The following is a 15064-nucleotide window of genomic DNA, read 5'->3' as shown; positions in this document are numbered from 1 at the left end:
CCTAAAATAAACGGCCACCTTCAATTCTGGATTCTACATAACCGGAGGGGCTTACTGTAAATCAAAAGTCTACCAGCCCATACAAAACCTTCAAACAGGGCCCTTGATAACAGGGACGCTGGATTAAGCCTGAAAGAGTCTGTCGCTAGTCTTTATTTGTGAGTTAATAAAAAAACAAAAAACAAGCAAACCTCATTGTGTTAGTCTTTCTGTTGCAGTGACAAAATACGAAGAAAAATAATTTACAAAAGGTAACGTGCTTTTTGGCTCGAAGTTCCAGACCAAGGTCAGGCGGCTCCACCCCTTTGGTGGGCAGAACGCTGTGGTCCTAGGAGAGGCTGCTCCTGGCCTGGCACTTGGAAGCAAAGAGGCAGAGAGGGCGGACCGAGGACAAGGCCGACTCTTCAAAGGCGTGTTCCTGGCAACTGCCACGTAGGCTCCACCTCCTAAGAGCCCATTCATTTCTCAACTCAATGGGGCATTGATTAAGTCAGTCCCTTCACGATCCAGTCACGCTGGCAGCTGGAGACCAAGCCTTCCGTGCCTGAGCAAATCCACGCACTGGGGAGTGGGGGGTGGGGCATTCAAAACGTTAACAAACCACACGCATTTTCTGGAACTTTGGTTCCTCTTCGTCTCTGTGGTGTTTGTTAGTGCCATTCTTCCTCCCGACTGGGAGTCTAAGTACTAGCTGGGATGTAAATCTTCATTTCTTGAGTTCTTTGACTTTTTTTAAATTTAGTCCTTTGACAAATAAATGTGCTTTCTATGTGTGGGTCCTATGGCAGGCATAGCAGTAACCACACAATTGTTGTCAAGAAGGGACAGAGAGCTTTGGCAGGGAAGCAAGACAGACAAATCGATGGCCACCTGTGCGCCTGGTCTACCACTGTGATCTGCAGATAGCCCACCAGAGGTTACCACGTTATCGTCTGAACATCCTCTGCCCATCAAGTCTAGGGCCTATGTACCATGCAAGCAGGCCATGCCTATCCTGTGTGCTCAAGATTTACCACCAAGGAACCAACCCTGGTAGTTGTTGACCCCCCCTACCCCCACCAAGGGTGCTTAGAGATTGATCAGAAGCTTCTTCTCAAACCCTGTACTCTAGAACCTGGTGTTGGTTCTCTGATTACAAAGACTGATGCGTTGAACAGCCCATTCCCTGCAGGGTGACTTCCAAGATAGTCTCCACAAGGACTGGAAAACAACCCCTATGACCTTTCCTTGGTACCTCATTCTGGGGCCAAAGATCTATTCAGAGCTTCAGATGGGGCATGTTGTCTAGAGGTAGGAGCCTGGGTTGGTTTTGGTTTGTGAGATTTGCCTTAAAGAAAGGCTGAGGAGATGGCTCAGCTGTGTGTGCTATGCAAACAAGAAGAGCAGAGTTCAGACCTCCAGAACCCACATAAATGCTGGGCTGACGTGGTGAGCCATCCAAAGACCCAGCCATGAAAGCAGAGAGAGGGGGTCCCTGGAAGAAGCTGGCCATCGAGACTAACCATGTCAACAGGTTCTGGGTTTGATTGAGAGACCCTGCCTCAAAAGCACAAGGGAGAAAAACAACCAATGAAAGATTGGGGACATCAACTTTGGGTCTCCACATGCGTTCAAATGTCCACACACACACCTGCACACCCACACACCCACAAACAAGCATGTGTGTAGGCACCACATACACACGCAGCCCAAAAGAAAGATAAAAGAATTGTAAAACAATAGGAAGGAGATGGGGAGGAAGTATTGTCCCAAGGAAGACAGAGCAAGCGGGACTAGGCAGAGCTAGCTGTTGAGCTGGAATGCAGACCAGCTAACGTCAGACAACCCAGAGGGTGTTAAGAAGGAAACACTGGTCATAGGAGTGTTCTGTGGTGTGGTGACATGCTCCCTGGGGCCCAACCCAGTCATCAAGTAAGAGCTGCCCTGCAGGGTGTGATGTCACATGAGGCAGTCCCCTGCAGCTGGAATAGCTCATAACAAAGCTGCAAACTGAGTGACTTGTCTCAGGTGTGCATGGCCACTGAGTGTGCACTGTGACCTGCCCTTTGGGCTGCTTGGCTTACTTTGTGGGTGTCCACAGAACAGCAATTTCAGGATCTTTCTTCCTAGAGGAAGCAGGGTTAATTGCATCCCTCCCGTGAGTATGGATCTGAGCAGAGTAGTTCACGTGGGAGCCGGTAGCCCATGCCGCACCACCTGTCCTTAACACTGAGTCTAGATTTCATTGACCCTCAGAGGCCACATAGTTTGTCTCTAATGGGGCCTAGTTGGCATGCCAAGAGTTGTATTTCAGTGGGGGGCATAATTCTCCAAAGATAATAGGCTTTGCTGCAAAACCTCAAGAGTTTGTGAAGGCGTTCTCCCATGAGGAATTTCCTCAAGCCTCTTGGGTTAACCACTCCGAGGTTCATATTCAATGTATATGGTTCCCACGTTTTCCTACCCTGGGACCTGACCTTAGGTTAGCAGTCCTGTTTGGCTATTCTAGCTATTCTGAGTTAAAATCTCGAGGTTGGCCCTGGCTTTCTGTGCTGTAGAGTTGAAAATGAGATCATCTTGGGCCTATGAGTTCTCATCTCTGGCTTTCTGTTGCCTGCGGCTCCAGTGAGCTATTTATGTCCTTGCTGTAGACTCTCTGTGACGCTTAGCAATAAACCTTCTAGTCCCGATGTCTCTACAGCCTCATCTTTATGGGTTTAAGATGCCCTACAGTTTATTTCCCTAGTTTGTTCCCTTGTACCAATCTACCATTCCCAGTCACAGCTGATGAAGGGTTTTAACAATAGGGCCGTGATGTGGAGGCTGTTTGGGCGCTACCTGTCACCAGAAAACAGGTGCTAATTGCCAGCCAGAAAGCAAGTGAATCAGCTTCAGCACTGCGACTTCTCACCACCTGCTTTCTCAGTCATCCTGGAAGCAACTGTCACCAGGCTGCCTCTTCAGAAGCCAGAAGCAATCGCTAACCGATATTTCTTAGAGATGAATACTCACGAAGGCAATGGGGGGGGGGCTCAGCAAAGCCACGCCCTACTCAGTGGGGTGCTCTAGCATGGATATTGCCTACCGGGGGCCTTATTTGACTTCCCTGAAGGAATGTGGTGGTGGCGGTGGGTGACATGGTTTCCACAGCTGAGACCCATGCTGAAGCCATGCAAGCATTATCAGCTAGCTCTGCTAGCTGTGGTCAGACCAGGAATTGGTCCATAGGCTCCTCCCTGCAGGAGATCTACAAAGTACGCTTTGACAGCTACCACCAGCCTCATCAAACGGCTTAAGGGACCTCAAAGAGCCATGGTGGCATCAAGTGGGACCTGAAGTGAGGCTACAACCCAAGCCATAGGTTAAGCCATATCTTTTCTCACTGTAGGATGAGGGGGAAGATGTCAGGAGGGTACAAGAATAATCATGCAAGTTTAGAAGAGAGAAGGCACTAGAGCAGCAATCTAAGGTGCAGCAGCACCAACATTTAACCTTGCCTGCCTAAGGTACCTGATTGGTCTAATAAAAAGCTGAACAGCTAACAGCTAGGCAGTAGAGGGATAGGTGGGGTTGATGGGCAGAGAGAATAAACAGGAGGTGAGAACGAAGGAGACAGAGAAGGAGATGCCCTGGGCTAGCCGGTGAAGCAATGTCCAGCCAGCAAGATGGAGTAGGACATATAGAAGGAAAGAAAGGTAAAAATCCCCAAGGCAAAATGCAAATGAAGAGAAACAGGTAAAGTTATAAGAGTTAGCAAGAAACAAGCCCAAGCTAGGCCAAGCATTTGTAATTAATAACTAGTCTCTATGTCAAGATTTGGCAGCTGGTTGGTGACCCAAAAGAAAGCCCATGTTTTTTAGACCAAATCCCAGAATAAGAATTTGCCCAACACTTCCTTGAAAACTCTTGGGGGTTGTGGACCCTTCAGATCCTGAGTTTCTTGTAAACAAGTTTTTTTCTTATGCTTGCAGCTTCTCTGAGCAAAGGCCCTCAGGAGTTCCTGATGGCAGGGGAGTGGTTTCTGGTGAGTTTGGCTGGGGCGTGGCTCTCAGTGAAGGATCCCTATATAAGCTGCCCTGGGACACAATAAAGGGGGCATTCTTGTTTCAAGGATGACCCGTGTCCCGTGTCTCTGTCTATGTGCGTGTGTTTTTAAATCTCCAGCCTAATTCCCAGCTTGCAAATCATACTGTAGTGTGAACTGCACTGTACTGTAGAGTGGAATACAGGCAGACAGTGTAAGTGGAGGCAAGATAGGGACCCAGGGATCCTCTGAGAGATCGCCCTTGGGAATGGTGAAGGTGAATTTAAGGCCTCAAAAAGAATGGAAGAAAAAGAGTAAAATTTCAAAGAGACAGAGTATGGACATCCAGATTAAAAGGAGTAAAGAAATAATAAGCCACGTAAAGATGATATGCACAGAGAATTTGGATTATGTCTATTATTGTGTTTAATTTTTTTTGACTGGAGAGAGACATTTGATTCTGGGAACTGCTAGGAAAGGTTTCTTGACTTTAAAATATGGGTCTAAGGATTTGTTGCTTTGGAAAAGAGGTTCTGCTTTTGTTTTTCCAGAGGATGAGAACCTGTGGAATCCTTCCAGACTAATGTGGTTTGCTGGACCAAGACCCCCTGAAATGTCACTGTGAATAAAGAACCTTCACCCAATAAACAGCAGGAAGTAGTATAGAAAATAATGCTCAAATTCCCAAAATGGTTTACTAGAGGTTGTGAGGCTGCGGCGGGGTCGAGGGGGATGCGGATGCAGCGGCGGCGGTGCCAGGAGCATCGGCAACTGCGGCAACAAATGCTGGAGCCGAGGCAAGCCGGAGCCACTCAGACCCCACTGGGCTGCGGGTCTGTGAGTGGTATATAGAGAAGGTGGTGGGTGGTTTCCAGCTCTGTGCTCCTGAGAGTCTGAGGCATGAGCAGCAGGCTTTCCCACAGGACCCAAGCAACCCATGCAGTAGCCCCCAAAGGTCCCCGAGCCTGCCACCCCGGCCGGTTGTGGTAGCACAGGCTGGTAGGATTTGCTGAAGGAGGCAGAGGCAGGAGGATCTGGAGCTCCAGGACAACTGCTGAGCCGTCCCAGCTGAGACTGTACGGGTGGCTGCTGTTGTCACCGCTATGGATTCCACGGCTCAAATTGTCATTAGCCAGACAGCTGCTGTGACTATCTTGCAGCTGGCACCAGCATTCATGTGGAATGTAGAATGAGCGTGTTCGCTAGGGCATTTCATATTTGTGCCACGCCATGCCAGTCTAGAGCCTTGGTCTAATTACTATAGAAAAGAGAGAGCTGTTGGGGGCTGTGGATCCCAGACCCTGAATTTCCTGTAAACAACTTGTTTTCCTGTGTTTGCAGCTGCTCTAAGCAAAGACCCTCAGGAGTTCCTGATGGCAGGGGAGGGGTTTCTGGTGGATTTGGCTGGGGCGTGGCTATCAGTTAAGTGTCCCTATATAAGCTTCCCTGGAACACAATAAAGGGGGCATTCTTGTTTCAAGGATGACCCGTGTCCCCGTGTTTCTTTCTATGTGTATGTGTTTAAATCTCCAGCCTAGTTCCTGGCTCGCATACCATCCTGTAGTACAGGCACTATAGAAAACCACCCGCCATATATGTTGAACGGTCCAGGTTTCTCCAGAAGTTTGGAGTTTCCAGGTTTCTGTAAAACGGTGGGTCAAAACATGCTTTCTCTTCCTTATATTTAGAAATCCAAACAGGAGGTGTGGAATTTTTAACCTTGTTGCATGTACGCAAGCCAGAGAGTCACACCACAGGTCCCATTCTCTCCCCTCTCCGCTGGCCACATTGGCCCACTCCATACTAGTCACTCTATGAAGAGATGACCAACAATCTCTTCCCCCCGTGTGTGTGACAAACCACCGAAATCCAGCAGCACCTCCCCCTCTCCAGGTCTTCCACCCTGCATGTTTTAAAAAGCTGAGAGCACTTAAAGTACAAGGATTACTCTGGAAAAGTCCCTAATTAATAAATGTTCTACATTTTTATGTGGGAATGTTTAATATTTAATTTTTCAATAATTTTATCATTTATAATTTATTAAATTTATTTTGTGGCTTGTATTTATTAAAAATTGATATACTTCCTATTTCTTTTACTCCAATGTTAGGTTATTTTTATGCACAAAAAATGAGCAAAAAGCAATACTTTTAAGTCCTAGAACTTTTTTCTTAAAGCCCCTGTTGGAACATATTAAGACTGTACTATCCTAGGGTTCCCCTGTGATATTTCGCCCAGCATGGCCTTGGTGGCTGTTGCATTTGTGTAGGTCAGGGGATTATCAGTCAACCTTTCAGAACAGAGCTAACCTGGGCTGCTTCCCCCTTCCCCAATGATCTGAGCCCCGAGTGTTCATTTCCGTGTTGTTGGACTGGTTTGAACTGAGAGAAGTCTCGGTCCACAAGCCTCAGACTCAATCTCAGCATGGATCACTGGCTCTCTGAGACTGACAGCTCAGTGTCTCCAGTCAGTCAGGCAGAAGAAGGGAAGGGCAGCAAGAAGAAAAAGAAAACAACTGAGAAAGGAAAAAATTTACAAGTGGAGTTGGTGGCAAATGCCCCCATCTTTCATGATCAAATGTTTTCACAGAAAGTGTCTGATGCCTCTGATGTGGATTCGGTCAGTTTGCAGCACCTAAGAGGAAGGCTTGGGTCTTTGAGATGTAGTTGGACATAGAGAAATTTGCCCATCTAGGTAGGGGGAATGCTATTTAGACTTCTTTCCATAGTGGGGTTGTTGAGTTGAGCTTAATCCCAGCTCAAGTTGTGATGAAGGTCAGGAGGTAAAGCAAATCTTAAACGGAGAGGGACCCCAGCCTAAAATTCACCCAGCAGACAGCGTGTCCAGCTCATTCCCTGTGCAAATGTTTGTTGAGCATTTACTACAGGAGATACCAGAAGGTCAACTGGAGAGAGAGAGGCCAGGGCTGAGAAGGGCAAGGCAGTTCAGTTGCCAGCTTGAACAGCAGTGGGGCGGGGTGACCTTTGCTACCCTCACAGGATAGCTTTAGAAGTCCATCAAACAGAGCTCTGGAGTGCTGTGAGGTGCTGGGTTAAAAATACGACAGCAAATCGTGAATGTCAAAAGGTACCACTCGCCGTGTTTGGCATCATTTCATGGCTACCTGCAAGCCTGCCTTCTCACCCCTACCGGAACTGAGGGCAGAGGTCACATCTGTTTGGGCTTTATTCCTGCCACCCCACACAGTGCCTTGCTCACGGCAACCCTCATTTAGATGACCAAATCAATTGATGCTCATACCCAGTCCTTCACTAGCCTAGAAGCCACAGGAAGGCAGGTTAGATGTATCTCTCTCATCAGTGTGCCTCTCAAGGAACCAAGAACAATGCACAGTGCAGAAACTGCCGGACCAGTGTAGGTTTTATTGAAGAGGAGCTTCTGAAAGGCAACCAGTTTTTCTGTTCCAGGCTCCCCCCCAGTGCCCTTCTCGAAGCCTGGCAATGCTTACTTCGGTCCCCTTCAGTGCCAAATGAAGCTCTTTCCTGTATTCTAACTGCTAAGGCTCTTTGGAATTTTGATATAATACATTAAAACATTTCCTCAGCCAAGTGTTTTACACAACATAAAATATTTTTCTATGGTAATGTTTCTTTTATTGAGTTTATTTTTTTACAAAAATCATCACACATTCTACAGATATTCAGCAACACTTACTCAACTGAAACACAAAATAAAATTACAGAAACACCAAATAGAGATATTCTCCAATTAACCAGAAAGAATTTGTTGTGACTGAGGAATAAATGCCCTGACCTGAAATGCAGTTCAGGCATGCTTGGGGTCTCTTCCAGAATCCATCCCATGCTTGGGACACTGTTATCTGCTGATCCAGTCATTAGGACAGAGGACCCAAAGATACTAACGGTTGTAAAAGAGACCTCAGCTTCAGATACAGAAAAGGCGACACTCTGAACACTGTAGGAGCTCAAACAAACGGGCACGAGGCGATGAATTTCATGTGCAAAGCAGACAGGAACTGCTAAGTCGGGAGGAAGCCGAGCTGAGGAAACTGGTTGTTAAACCTTAGCAAGACCCACAGCCTAACAAAAAGATGATGCAGAGACGATGTTAGAGGCGGTGGCTCCAGGGGTCCGGGTCACCAGGACTTCCTGGGGAAGTGTGTCCAAGTTGGTCAGTAGTAGGGGAAAGATCGGTGTAGGGTAGGGAGAGTCTGATCTGGGAACTGAAGCCAAGTTTGTGTCTGAGGTTCAGGAAAGCTGTAGATTAAGTATGCAAAAACTGACTCTTTATCCTTGCCTTTGCTTGTCTAAGTCAGACCACTGCTGGCCCCTTGTGAGTCGGAAGCAGAGGTCAAGAAGCTAGCGCCCTGGGGTTAGGGCTCCCAGCACTACATGCATACACATAGCGCACCCATGAATTGGTCAGGATGTTTGTAATTCCTTCTTGGCAGATGCGGAGATGAGGCACCAGGAAATTCCAGTGGTTTGCACAATGTGATATACAGAGAAGGGGAGACCTGGAGCTAGAACTGCCGTTTTCTCACCAGTGACCCACTAGTTTGTGCCTTATTTCCTCTGTACCCGTTCAGTTTTCAGTCTCTATCTATATATCTATATATTTATAGAGGTGTCCCTCACCCCTTCCCAGCATTCTGTCTCCCTGCCCTCACCCTTAACACCACCGGAAAGGCTCCCAGCTGTGTGCTTATTTATCCCACATCCTCCCTCAACAGAAGTGCCCCGTTAGCAGGGCCTGCCTGGGATATTTACTACTGGGTCCCTGAACCTACACTGGTGACCGGCACAGCCTCTTTATGTTTCTTTAAAATCTGTGGGGTCCAACTCCTCAACCATCTGGGATCTCTTTGAGATGCAGATCCGTGTCTGAGCTGACACCTGCTGTGTTGGAGAGGTCTCCTGAGCACTCACTACAACGTTTGATCTTCTTGTGGTTTTAGAGGTGTGGGGGAACCGGTCATAGAAGAGGGCAAGCTGGGATCAGAACCGAGGCGATGAGTAAAACCCATCTCAGATGGGCGAGCCCCTTCTACCCGCAGCGGTTTCCTGTTTGAACACATGGACATCTCGTATGTGACTGTTTCTCAATCTTACTCAGAAAACATTTGTCTTGCTTCTGTCCCACAGCGCTGTAAGAAACCGGCAAGCCTCAGATCCACCAGGCCCCCTCATGACCACATTAGGAGCTGCCCGCCAGTCGCAAACCTGTTTGAATTCCTAAGCAAGACTTGAAAACAGAAAAGCCTCAAAGGCAGCAGCTAGAGAGACCAACTCCCTCAAATAGGGATTTTTCTTTAGGGTCTGTTTGGCGAAAACACATGCGTCTTACTTTGAGGCAGGCCATGTCAGCGGTTTAATTTAAGACATCAAATGAGAAACAATCTGTCTGCTCTAACCTTTTGCCGGTGAAATGAACAGCCTCTGAGCCAGCTCCCAGAGAACACTCTCATTATCCCGGTCTCCGTGACATGGGACATATTGTCTCTTTCCTTGACTTGACCTTAACACATCATTGATGCAAAACATATTTCTAGTTTGAAAAATAGTCATCTAGAAAAGAAAACCATTTCCCTGTCTCAATTCACAGTCTCAGACTCAGCACTGGGGGGAAAAATGTGTTTTACTTGTATTCGTGACTGGTTCTAGTCTCTAAAAATCAGGGAAATATTTGAGAGCAAAGCGGTACCCTAAAAATTTATTTTTTGAATTTCTATTTTTTTTTCTGTGAACAGAATGAGATCTGTGAGATATGGGGTAGGACATTAGCTTTTCTATAATGTTCCTAGGAATTCAGGGAAAAGGGAGGTTTGCTTAGTAACTCAGGTTACATTCAACAAATTACACACAAAGATAACGTCTCCACAGATCTTTAGAACTAGCCAAAGCTAATTCTTATCTATAGTATGGTGAGGTCTATTGGAATAGAGAGTGGACATTAGGACGGCTTTGGTTAACATTTGCACAGCCGAGAAGACGGCAGCCCCAGACACAGGCTGAAAGAGACAGGACTGGAGTTGAGAGCTCATGGCAGCAGGGTAGTGACTCTTTGGCCTCACCTGCTTTCCCTCTCTTTACGAGTCCTATTTGAGAGATACAATTGTATTTATTGGTCCATGATTGATTTCTGTGAGGCCCCCTTCTGTTTATATCAGAATTAGTATCGGCAACCACCAACAAGAAGACAGTTTATCTGATTCATTAAAAAGAAACATGGTGTCAGTGAGCAAAGATGGCTGCAGAATTCCAATCACGTTGCTCACCCTGTGTGACGGGATGAGAAGAATGAAAAGAAGGAGAGCAAAGATCTCCCTTTTGCTGTGTCGTTCTCTTTAAAGGAGATCACCAGAACTTGCAAGGATTTATATATACTCTTTCCTCACCAGCTAGAACTTGCCTTGCCGAAAGGGAGAGAGGGTGGTAATGGAAGCTGCTTCCTATCAAACTGGGCTTCTGGAGAGGGGCTGTGGCTATAGGGGGCGCTGCATTACAGTTCAGACACCGTTCTCAAAGTGCTGGGATAGCTAAACATGGCCTCTTTGGAATAATACCGCAGGAATATGGTTTGTGTGATGATAGACAAGCTTGCACTAGACTAATAGACACAACCATCAATTTCTTATGATGAGAGGTTCCTGAAATAAAAAGAAAGCGGAAGGTATTACAGGGACTTCAGACATTTAAAGCCGGGAACCATAGGGCTGGGGGAGATGGCTGATTGCCTGAGTTCGGCTCTCCAACACCCACATAAACAGTCTGTAACCTAATGCCCGTGGGAGTGGAGAGAGGCAGGTCCCTAGAGCTCACGCACAAGCCAGCATAGCAGAATTGGTGAGCTCCAGGTTGAATGAGAGATCCCGTCTCAAAAATACAAGGTGGAAGAGCTGGAGAGATGGCTCACTGGTTAGGAGCCCTTGCTGTTCTTGCAGAGGACCTGGGTTTGGTTCCTAGCACCTACATGGTGGCTCACCACCATCTGTAATTCCAGTTCCAGGGGATCCTAGGCCCTCTTCTGCCTTTCTCAGGCACGGACATACTTGCTGGTATACCCTCACTCATAGACACAGAATAAAATTTTAAAACGACAGCAATAAGGTGGAAGGCAATCGAGGAAGATAGTTGATGTTTATCTCTGGACTCCATGTGTGCACATATGTGTGCATGCAGCGACAGCATCAGAGAAGACAGAGGAGAGAGAGACAGAGAGAGAGGAAAGAGAGAGGCGGCAGCACTGGGTGGGCTCTGCCTCTCATGGCTTTCCCGTGAGAGCTTTCCCCCTGTCTGCAGTTTGACACGGAGAAGAAAGCTGTTGCCTTCTAGAATTGAAGGTCGAAAGAATGGCATTCAAGGCTGCTCAGGATACTGGAAACGGAGCGAGGAAAATCCTGGAAAGTAAAGAAGCCCCTCCGAGTCTGCACATACATTCTGCATATCTTTTGCTAAATTTTTTCCATGTGTGGGGTTAAAAAAAAAAGATAAAGAGCCCAGTGAAAGCAAGAATTGGAGGACTAAAGAGATTAAAACAATTCTTCAGCACAGCTGACACTGGCAAGAAAGGGCTGGGAATTTAAATCCCTTCAAGTTATGGGAATCGACTGTTATAGCGCACATGTTTCTCTCTCCTGTTCTTTTCTTATCTTCGGATTCTAACTGCACATGCATTGGCCGGCTCCTCCCCTCAGCCTCTTCTCTCTCCCTTCTTCAGATTGGGTAGTTTCTATCGATATTCACACCTTTGTCACCTTCTTCTGCCAACTCGAATTCGCTCCTAAGCCCAGATTCAATGAGTTTTCTATTTCAGATATTGTACTTTTCAGTTCTAGAATTTCTATTTTTCACTTGGTTTCCATTGCGCTTCTGAGATCCCCATCTGTTCCCTCATTAGGACCATTCTCCCACCCCGCCCCCGGCAGGCCTTAGCTTCATCGTTGTAACACCAACGTCTACACCACATGCATCCATGTCAACTGGCCGGCTTTGTTTCCCGAATTAAGGGCCAGATATTCCTCCTCCTTCAAGTAGCTCGCCACTGTGTAAAGTTGTGCAGATGACTTTGGAGACCAGGCACTTCGGGGAATTAAGATTTCTGCTGTTTCTCTTTGTTCGCATTTCTCTTTAAACCTCGGGAAGTGATTGGTTGATAACCTTCAGTTTGTGGAGGCTTGTGTTTTCTGCTTTGTTAGAGATAAAAACACGAACGACCAGTCCCAAGACAGGACAGGAGCAATGTCGCAGACCCTGCCACCATTAACAAGATAATAAGGGACAGCAAACAAGCTCATGCCAGCAACTTCTGCAGCTCAACAGCAAAGTGACACTAATCCGGGCCAGAAAACCCAGGACTGGCCCTGTACTGAAAGTCTAGGTCGTGGGACTGCAGAATTCCTTCAATATGCTTAAAAATTATTCTAATCTTACATCAATTACTTTAAGAAATAAAAGAATATTATGAGGCCATACTATAACACAAACATGATAGAATTTCTATTATTATACTAATCCATCTTCCAGAATTACTAGCAGGAAGATTTTTAGGATAAAGAAAAAGAACAGAAGAAAGTTATATAAATATGACATAGTGAAGAGAACCAGAAATGTTCAGTGTGGTTGAAAAGGGACGAAGACATTTGATCGGATTTACCACCCACTTATAAGAATGAAAAGTAAGTAGAGGGCATGCGACTGTTTTAACTTCACGAACGGCATGTACAAGTACTACCTCCAAGATGATGCTAATTTAGGAAAAGCTGAGGGATTCCTACAGAAGGTCGGGCACAAGGACTCCAGCCACAGCTATCAATATCGCCTTCACCATCACAGCCAGTGCAGTACAGCACAGAAGAAAAAGACAAGACACCAATACTGGAAAGAAATAGACACTGTTTTTCTTTGTAACATGTGGCATGATGTCTTTGAATTAAATAATATGTATGCAAGCAAATTGTGCTTCCATGTATAAGAGCAAGCAGCCTACAAGAGAAACATCATCAATTCCTTACATAGAAGCATCAACAAGCGTAAGACATATAGGGATAACCTAATCGAAACAGCGTGCTGTCTCTACGATGACAGTGTGGAGCAGTGCAGGGTGTGGAGACATAGATAAACAGACAAGGCTACAGAGTCAATAAGACCAAGGGGTCCATTACCTACAGATGAATGCAGTCATTGCGACAGATCTCAGCAAGGTTTCATTAAGCTTGTTTTAAAACTTGACGATATGATTGTGAAATGAATATCAGAAGAGAATAAAATTGGAAAACACGCTGCTGATGTAAAGCTTTACTAGACAGGCATGGCATTCAAAGCCATATAGCATGGTATATGGCATTGTTCGGAGACAGACGAATAAATGGATATAATACAAGAGAAAATCTCACACATATTGGCAGTTATTTATTACAGAATGTTAGCGCAGTTAAATGAGGAAACGTATCCTAAAAACAGCTATACTTTATGTAGCTCAAAGACAAACTTCACAAAAGGAGGCCAGGCAAGGACCACACAGCCATGAGAATATATCCTTGGCATCATTAGTCATCCGGGAGAAGCAATTATAAGCACACTCTACCACCACAAACACCTTTGGAAAGAGCTAGCTTGAAGGACTGATGTCAAATGCCAGTGAGGGCGCAGGGCAATCTGAGCTGTCACTCTTTGGTGCTAGGACATAAAAAGGCAGCACCGGCTTAGCAGAACTTGGAAGCTTCCAGGTCTGTATGGATATACTAGACCCATGACTCTGGAATCCTACCCTTAGGTGTGTTTTCAAGAAAACACAAAAGAGATAACCTGCTAAAGGGTTATGCAAAAATATTAGCTGCTTTCTGGCCCAGCTTTCAAGTAAGCAAATTTCTTTATTGTTTTTTAAGCTTTAATGCTCTCTCTCTGTGTGTGTTCACTTGTTTTTAAGTTGGCATATTAGTGAGTCAAACTGGGTACACACATGTCCGTTACCAGAAGGGAGTAAGTAGCACTACAGCTATGCAATGGCATCCTGCTCAGCAACATTTGATAACCCAACATGGATGTCTTAGTGTTACTACTGTTGCCATGAAACACCATGACCAACCCAAGAAAGGCTTTATTTGGTTTACACTTCCACACTGTAGTTCATCACTGAAGGAAGTCAGGACAGGAACTCAAACAGCACAGGAACCTGGAGGCAGGAGCTGATGCAGAGACCATGGAGGGGCGCTGCTTACCGGCTTACCCCCCATGGCTTGCTCAGCCTGCTTTCTTATAGAACCCAGGGCCACCAGCCCAGAAGTGGCCCGACCCACAATGGCCTGGGCCCTCCCCCATCAATCACTGTACGCTTGCCTAATCCTATGGAGGCAATTTCTGAGTTGAGGTTTCCTCCTCAGAAGACTGTATCTTGCATCAATCTGACACACAATTAGCCAGTACAATAGATGAATCTCAGAAAGTCATCTGGGGGGAAATTATATCAATAGTTCATGCTCTAAGATTTCATTCACGAAGGGTTAAGTAACAGGCATGATAAATACGTGATGGCATTTAAAAGGACCCTTGTCTTTCTGGGGTGGCATACACATGTGGTGGGAATTCATTTAGCCAATAGCCTTTCAGATACCAGCCCATTAGGGCATGGTCTGAGGTACTATAAGCACAGACAGGGAGCATGCTCGCCCCTTTTTCTTCTTTTGTTCGTTTGGTGGTCGGAGTTCAGTTTGCAAACCCAGTGCCCACCGAGCAGAGGAACACAGTGGCTTTCTATTGTGAGTGAGCCCCAGTAAACATTTGTAATCCTTTATCATGGGCTCCTGTGGGCCTCCTTTAGTTACACACACACACGCGCGCGCGCACACACACACACACACACACACACACACACTCATGAGCTTTTACACGACATAGCTCTTGTAGGACACACGTTGCAGCAGGTAGTCTTTAAAATCCAGACAGTTGGCTGCATATTCTGCTATAGGGAGATTCTACCTTCATTCTAAAAGAGGGTTATCAGAAGACAGATGGCCAGATAGTGATTCCCATGATCTGGGCCTCTGTTTTGGGCTGAGTGGGTTCAGTGAAAACCTCTTCA

The sequence above is a fragment of the Microtus pennsylvanicus genome, chromosome 17, assembly GCF_037038515.1.
Source record: "Microtus pennsylvanicus isolate mMicPen1 chromosome 17, mMicPen1.hap1, whole genome shotgun sequence".
NCBI lineage: Eukaryota > Metazoa > Chordata > Mammalia > Rodentia > Cricetidae > Microtus > Microtus pennsylvanicus.
Note: the sequence above shows the minus strand (reverse complement) of the source record.